General features: G+C 35.1%; 1 non-coding gene across 1 annotated transcript; it reads left to right on the top strand.

Moving 5' to 3' along the window:
• Window positions 1–5,704: 5,704 nt before the first annotated feature.
• LOC121231573 (small nucleolar RNA R71) lies at window positions 5,705–5,811 on the top strand. Its single transcript, XR_005929631.1, has one exon. It is a non-coding gene; the product is annotated as a small nucleolar RNA R71 (small nucleolar RNA).
• Window positions 5,812–8,792: the final 2,981 nt, after the last annotated feature.

Genomic DNA, 8,792 nt, shown 5'->3' with positions numbered 1-8,792 from the left:
TAAATCTTTGATAGAAACTGGCGTGGCCCAAAAAGCTCCTAACACCCTTTACAGATGTTGGAGGTGGGAGTTTGTCAATAACATCTACCTTTGCTTTATCAACCTCTATTCCATGTCTTGTTATCCAATGCCCTAGAACAATACCTTATCGTACCATGAAATGGCACTTTTCCCAGTTGAATACCAGGTTTGTTTCTTCACATTGCCTTAGTACCTTTGCTAGATTGGCTAAGAAATCATCATAAGTATCTCCAAATACTGAAAAATCATCCATAAAAACATTCAAATACTTCTCAACCATATCAGTAAAAATAGGCATCATACATCTTTGAAATGTAGCAGATGCATTACATAAACAAAATGGCATGCATCTAAATGCAAATGTACTATACGAGCAGGTGAATGTTGTCTTGTGTTGATCTTCTGGTGCTACTATAATCTGATTATACCCCGAGTATCCATTGATAAAATAGTAGTAGTCTCGCCTCGCGAGTCTATCCAGCATCTGGTCCAAAAAATGCTAAGGAAAGTGACCTTTCCTAGTCAGCTTGTTCAGCTTCTAGTAGTCGATGCAAATTCTCCATCCCGTAACTATTCTAGTCGGCATCAACTCATTATTCTCATTTTCAAACACCGTGATACCTCCATTTTTTGGCATGCACTAGACCAGACTTACCCATGAATTGTCTGAAATGGGGTAAATTATACCCGTATCTAACCACTTGATGATTTCTTTTTTTACTATGTCCTTCATGATGGGGTTCAGCCTTCATTGTCCATCAATCATCCCTTTTTTTTTCCATCTTCAAAGATAATCATGTGTATGCATACAGATAGACTAATTCCAGGAATATCGGCTATAGTCTATCCAATAGCCTTCTTGAATTGTTTCAATACAAGGATGAGTTTCTCTTCTTGCTCACTAGTTAATTCTGTTGAAACAATCACAGGAAAAGTAGAAGCGTTACCTAGATAAACATATTTCAAATATGAAGGTAGTACTTTAAGTTCTAATTTAGGTGGCTCCTCAATTGACACTTTTGGTTGGGCATAATCCCTTTTCTCTAATTCCAAAGATTCAAAATGGGATTACAGATTAAGTCCCTTTTGATTAGCTTCTAAAAACGCTAAGTATTCATCCTCCTCTTCATCATTCGAAGGATCTGATTTCAAAATTTGTTCTAATGGATCTTCAACATAGTTGAGCTCCTTCTTCACTATTAAATCTTCTAAATCGGACACTATAGAATAATCATCAATTATGTCAAGAAATCGCATAGACTTAAAAATGTTAAATGTTACCTGATCATCCTGAACATGCATAGTAAGCTCGCCCTTCTACACATCAATAAGGGTCCTTCTGGTTGCTAAGAATGGTCTTCCTAAGATAATTGGCACTTCTTTGTCTACTTCAAAGTCTAGGATAACAAAATCAGCAGGGAAGATAAATTTATCTACACGTACCAACACATCCTCGATTTTTCCTTCTAGATGTGCTAAAGATCGATCTGCTAATTGAAGTGTAACCGTAGTTGCTCTAACTTTACTTATCCCCAACTTACTAAATATTAACATAGGCATCAAGTTAACACTCGCACCTAAGTCACATAATGCCTTACCACAATATGTTGCTCCATTGTTGCAAGGTATGGTAAAACATCCAAGATCCTTCAACTTTGGGGGTAATTTGTCATGAAGATATGCTCTGTATTCCTTCGTCAGACCTACTGTCTCAAACTCTCCAAGACTTCATTTTTTGGACAGGATATCCTTCATGAATTTGACGTAGTTTGACATTTGCTCAAGTTCTTCAACTAACGGGATGTTAATATGAAGTTGCTTGAGTACGTCTAGGAACTTCATGAATTGAATCTCCTACTTCTGATTTTAAAGTCTTTAAGGTTAGGGTAATGGTGGTTTCTTTACTGGAACTAGTTGATTCGTCTTCTGCGGTAATTCAGCATCTAACGAAGTTGTTAGTTGATCAGAATTAGCTGGTTCTGAAATTACCTTGTCGAGTTTTACAGATTCTGGTTCTTGTGAAACTAGAATTTCAACACTCGGTTGAACTTCCTTTGAATCTTGAGCGTCAGCTTGCTCCTTTTCAACTTCGATGGTGTTGGGATCTACTGTCTTTCCACTCCTCAATGTCAATGGCTTGTAATGCTCCTTCCTAGGATTCCTTAGATTCTCCGTATCGCTAGGTAAAGGACCTGGTGGTCGATTCCTGAGTTCAGTTGCAAGTTGGCCCATTTGGTTTTCCAGGTTTTTCAATGTAGTCGCTTGGCTTTGGATTAAGGCATCATTCTTGGCCATGTATGCCTTCAACAGATTTTCTAAGCTATTGGATGGTTCAGCTTGGGTTGGTTTCTAAACTTTTTGGGGAAAACTAGGTGGCTGGGTTGGTCTAGGTTGGGCATAAGTGTTACTGGTTCCAGCCCCTTGGTTACTCCAGGAAAAATTGGGGTGATTTTGCCACAATGGGTTATAAAAATTGGATTGCAGTCCTTGCCTTTCTAAATTTTGGTTCTAGTTACCTATGTAGTACATGTATTTTGGGTTTGATGGACATTCTTCAAACAAATGTCCTTCCCCACAGTAAACACAGACAATACTTTCAAATTGGGTTGGTGGCGGTGTTGCAAAACTATTAGACCCATTAGTTGTAAGGTTTTTTAGCATTGAGGATATTGATGATATCTGAGATGCAAGTGAAGTATGAGCGTGTAACGCCCCCACGCCCGAGTCGAGCTTGAGGGGTTACCGAATATAATTTATCAAATTAAGAACTTCAAATCATTTGTTTCTACATTCACAGCTTTCTAGCTACCCGCGTCACAGTTACAAGAAAAATCATATCTCGAGTTACGAAACTCGAAATCAAGATCCCTAAATTTTCCCTGAATCTAGACTCATATATATATTTACTAAGTTTTTCATATAATTTTTGGTTGGGCCAATTAGTACAGTTTATTAATTAAAGTCTCCCCTGTTTCAGGGTTCAACTGCTCTGACCTCTGTGTATTACGATTCAGATATCTCTCTATAAAGAATTTCAATAACTATGAAGTTTGTTTATATTAAAACTAGACTCAATAAGGAATATTTACATATAAATAAAAACTTCTATTTATTTTTTTAAAATTTATTATGAATTTTTAAAGTCAGAATAGGGGATCCAGAAATCACTCTGGCCCTATTTCACAAAAGTTTAAATATCTCATAAAATATAATTTATATGTCTGTTTTGTTCAATCCAAATGAACATAGACTCATTAAGCTTCAATTTAATAATTTACTCATCATTTATTTCCATTTATACTATTTTTAGTAATTTTTCAAATTCATGTCATTGCTGCAGCAATATTCTGTTTTAAGGCAAGTTTCATCTTTCCATGAATTTTTATGAACTAGATAACCTATTAAACTTCCATAATATCAAACATGATTTAAATTAGCCATCACCATGACTTATCAATATCAAACATTTTCTCAACCAAACATGGCCATATCATAAAATTATTTACGCAAAATAGGTATATTGCTATACATGCCATACTTAAGTTTTACAAGCCATTTACCCAGATGAAAGTCCTTTGGATAGTGTGATCCAACCTTCGACCCGTCCCGATTCCCGAGCTGGCTTGTTCAAAACTACAGTAAATAAAGAGGAGGGAGTAAGCATAAATGCTTAGTAAGTTCATATGTAAATAACAAGTAACATAACAATACAAATATACCAAACAACTTTAGCATGGTATCACCAAAACATATATCACATTTCTAAACATCATTCGTCATCTTACCACCTTATCGTTGTTGTATCTATTTTCAACCTGAGGGTTAAGAACATACCTGTCCAAAGTGTCCATTTCACAACACTTACCAAAACGTCGCTTGCATCTTAAGTGTTCTTCCATTTCACTAGAAATTTCACCCGTTGAACACATCAGAATACAACTCGGATACATGGATAATTTGCACATAAGTGCCTCATATGAAATCAAGAAATCATGTAACCCTCCCCTAAGTGAACTCGGACTCAACTCAATGAGCTCGGGCGTTCGCATCCATAAGTGAACTGGGACTCAACTCAACGAGTTCGGATGCCTAGTTACATTTCACTAACTCGGACTCAACTCAACGAGTTCGGACATTCGCATCCATAAGTGAACTCGGACTCAACTCAACGAGTTCGGATGCTCAACCATCCTAGTGACATGTCACTTGTATCCTAATCTATTCCTAAGGTTCAAACGGGATTTTCCTCGAACACATATCCTCGCCATCTTCCGTAAAATACCAAAACCAATACTCGGTAGTACTTTATATTTAACAATTAATACACATAATTTGCATTTTATTTGAAAATAACCACAAAGCATATATTTCATAATAAAAATCAGCATATCATATAATTAACATCAATAACTTAAAATAACAATTATGCTACATTATTTACACATGAACTTACCTTGGTACCAAAATATAAAGATTTTGCAATTTAGTCCACAATCTTTTCTTTTCCTCGATCGCGACTTGAATCTCGTTTCTCTTGATCTATAATGCCAAATTAATCTTATTTAATACATACATTCATCAAAACAACATTTAATACGAACTTTGGAAAAATTACACTTTTGCCCCTAAACTTTTGCATAATTACACTTTTACCCCTAGGCTCGAGAATTAAACTTTATTCCTTATTCTTATGTTTTATAACATGGTGATCATTTTTCCCTTCTATGGAACATCAAATTCTTACTCTAATATATACTTGTGACTATTAGGTATTTTTGCCGATTAAGCCCCTTTACTCGTTTTCACTCAAAACCGAGTAGCACAAGTTGTCTAACATAATTTAAAACCCCATATTCTATCATAAAACATCAAAATACACAAATTTCACCTATGGGTATTTTTCCAAATATAAACCCTAGGTTGAATTATTGCTAACATAAGCTTAATCGAGCTACAGGGATTCCAAAAACGTAAAGAACATTAAAAACCGGGCTTGGAATCACTTACTATGGAGCTTGGAAGCTTGAAACAAACCTTAACTATGGGGAACCCTTGAAATTTTGGCCTAATGAAGAAGACGGACAAAAAATTGGCTTTTAATTTTGTTTTTAATTCATTTTAATAACTAAATGACCAAAATGCCCTTACTACTAAACTTTCCAAAAATTCCATCCATGTCCAATTTTTGTCCATAGACTTAGAAATTGGTCAAATTGTTATTGAAGACCTCCTAATTAATATTTCAATGCAATTTCATACTAAAAACTTCTAGAATGCAAATTTTGCAACTTATTCGATTTAGTCCATACTTTCAATTTAAGCACTTTAGGCATAGAATTTCATCACGAAATTTTCACACAATCATACAATCATATCATATTCATCAAAATGATTATAAAATAATTATTTCTATCTCGGATTTGTGGTCACGAAACCACTATTCCGATTAAGCCCTAATTCAGGATATTACAGAGCGTCTACTTCATGTATTCCAGCAACTCGTCTTTCTGATGCTGCTCGATTGGTTGGCCATTGATAATTGTTGTTGGAAATCCTCTCAATGATTTCATAAGCCTCGTTATAAGACTTAGAAAGGAGAGCACCATTAGTAGAAGCATCCACTACCATCCTTATGTGAGCATTGATACCATTAGAAAATGTCTCAAGTTAGATGTAATGTGGGATTCCATGATGAGGGCACTTTCATAATAACTCGTTGTATCTTTTCCATGCCTTATACAAGGACTCATCATCCATTTGTTGGAAGGTAGTGATCTCGTTCCTCAACTTACATTCTTGCTAGACGGGAAATACTTCATAAGGAATCTTTCTGCTAACTTTTTTCGTGTGGAAATTGAGTTCAGTGGTAATGAGTTCAACCAGGCTCGAGCTCTGTCCCTCAGTGAATATGGGAACAGCTTCAATCGTAATGCACCTTCGGGTACTCCGACTAATTTGAAATCATCGCTCACCTCCATAGATAGCCTTAAGTGTAGGTGAGGATATTCAGTAGGCATTCCATTGAATTGGCGCACTACCTGAAGCATCTGGAACATGACTGGCTTCAGCTCAAATTATTGTGCCTCAATTTCGGGTCTCCTAATGCCCGGATTAAGATCATTAAATACTAGCACGACATACTGTCGTAAAGCTCTATCCCTATCATCAACAATAAGGATAGGATTTTGAGCAGGGTTTGCTCTATTTCCTTGGATCAGATTTTCGAAGTTAATATCTTCTGTCCTTCTCTGATTTGCTTATGTTCTTCACTGTCTAGAAGTTTGTTCAAGCTCAGGGTCTACAGGGAGTAGGTCAATAATTCGGTCAATACTCATAAACACCTAAACTAATCACAGAAAAAAGTCTAATTAAATTAAAAATTAAACAGGAAAAATAAACCAAAATGTAAAACTAACAAATTCACAAATAATGACTTTTTAAAACAGTCACCGGCAACGGTATGAAAAACTTGGAACGATGGCAATGTGCAAGTGTACACAATCGCAACAAGTAATAAAGTGACAAGTAAATGTTGAGTTATCGTACCCACAGGGACTGTGAAAAGGATTATTTATGAATGCAATTTAAAACACTTCCGTGAAGAAAAATATTTTGTTTTAAAAAGGGCGATTAAGAAAAATAATATTTTAACTTAAATAACTAAAGAAATAAATCTCAAATGCATGATTTCAAAATATGATTTAATCAAGAAGACATAATTGTGTTGATTTAATTACATTTCTTTAACTTTGAATTATTAAACTCATGCTTATGTTGTTACTAATAAATTCACGGCAACTCAGTAATTTGCTAACTTATGAACATATTCACCTACACAAATCCATTCAGCTCTTAACATATCCCTATGTTAATTCAAACGATTAAACAGATTTTAATAAGCAAACATGTTATGGCACATACATACTCGTTAAATTGAACTCATCTCTTGCATATCCCTATGTCAATTCAACCAATTAATTAAATCTAATAAGCACATCAAAGACTATGTGAGGTACCAAGGAATTTCTACCTTGAAACAATTTAATCACAATAATCTTGCAAGTTATGCAAGGCAAGTGTATCGCCAGATACATTGCTAATTTAACCTTCAGCTACCTTAGAAGAATAAACATGCACTAATTAAGTATTGCGTCCATTAATTACAATTTCAGTCCGTTTAAATAATTAATTCATTAGCTACCTCACAATTGTAATGCAAGAATAACTTAGGCACGATTTTACTTAATCAAGCATTTTTCTGAGGCCTATAACAACATAAACACAATTTTAATAATTTAAGTAGATGAAATGCAATCAAACCAACACAAATTAAATTCAAGCTAAACTGATTAAATTAACCATTCCAACAACATAAATATTCATAGATATGTTCATCATAACAACAACAAAAATTAAAGAGATAGGGAACAAGAATCAAATCTGGTGTTTTTCCGTGGCTTGACTAGGTTGCTCCATTCTCATTCTTTGTTGACCACGCTGATCAAGGCTTTTATGAAGACTTTAATCTTGCTCCAAAATGGCTGAAGAATGACCCTTTCCCAAGGGGAGAAATCAGAACAAGAGCAAGGGATTTTGAAAGGGAAAATGATAGGAGAAAGTGAGATAGGAAAGAAGAGATGTGAATGAATTGAGGTGTGCTTTGAATGATCAGCCAAGGGAGGTTTTTATAGTTGAATATGACAGCTAAAATTTGATAAAAATAGCAGCCAAAGAGCCACCCCTTGGCCGACCAACTATGTGGCAAAGTTGATGGCTTCAACTTTGCTAAATATGGCTTGGGGCAAATCCATAAAGCCACAAATTGTGGAGGGGCTCGAATGCAACTTCGACAAATATTCAAGGGCTTCTTTGCAAGCTTAATTAATCAGTTAATAAGCTTATTTGCATCATCATATGGACGGTTTTGGGTTACCCAATCTTTGGCCAGTTTAGTTCAATCGTTTCGGTTCAATGGACCACTTTTTCCATAATTAATTAATAATAATTTATTTAGCCCAAAGTAAATTGGGTATAAATTAAAATTAATTATATTATGAATTAATATACATAATTGGACCGTCTTAGGCTGGAAATTAATTTTCCTCAATACTTCAAATTGCTTCTCGGTTTTGTGCTTCTGGCAGTGTCTGCCGAGCCATTTTTCGCCCTTTGTGCAAATCTGTCGAAAATAACCAAAATTCATAAAAAATAATTATAAAATTAACTAAATTTCAACATGTTCATATTTTAAGTGCACTTTAATTATTTTATAAAAATTAATTATTTTTCGACAAAAATTTAACTGAATTCGCATGAATTTAAGTTAAAAAGGGTATGAAAAAGTGTGTCAATTTTTGTGTCTCCGTAACTTAACAGGCATATTCTTACTACACACTAAATTCATAAATATATGCGAATGAGTTGAACCAGGATCAATCAATGCAATCACATTAATGTCGTAAAGAGAAAATGTACCAGCGATACCATTGGGTTACGACACCTCTTCGCGAGCGCAAATAGCGTAAGCTTTAGAAGGTTCTCTAGCCTCGGATCTTACAGTAGAATTTCTCGTATTACCGCGATTACCACTCTTATTTCCCGCATTTCTTGGTGGCTCCCTCTTGTGGCTATGTTACTCGGTCCTGCATTCTAAATCTTATCTTTCTCAACTAACTCCGGCCAATCACGTATGGAATGATCTTGTGAACCACATTTGAAACAAGCCCGGTTATTCATTCTACATTCACCAGGATGACATCTTCCGCATTGCT

The sequence above is a fragment of the Gossypium hirsutum genome, chromosome A06 (genome assembly GCF_007990345.1).
Source record: "Gossypium hirsutum isolate 1008001.06 chromosome A06, Gossypium_hirsutum_v2.1, whole genome shotgun sequence".
Taxonomy (NCBI): Eukaryota; Viridiplantae; Streptophyta; class Magnoliopsida; order Malvales; family Malvaceae; genus Gossypium; species Gossypium hirsutum.
Note: the sequence above shows the minus strand (reverse complement) of the source record. Positions and strands in the feature narration are given on the sequence as shown.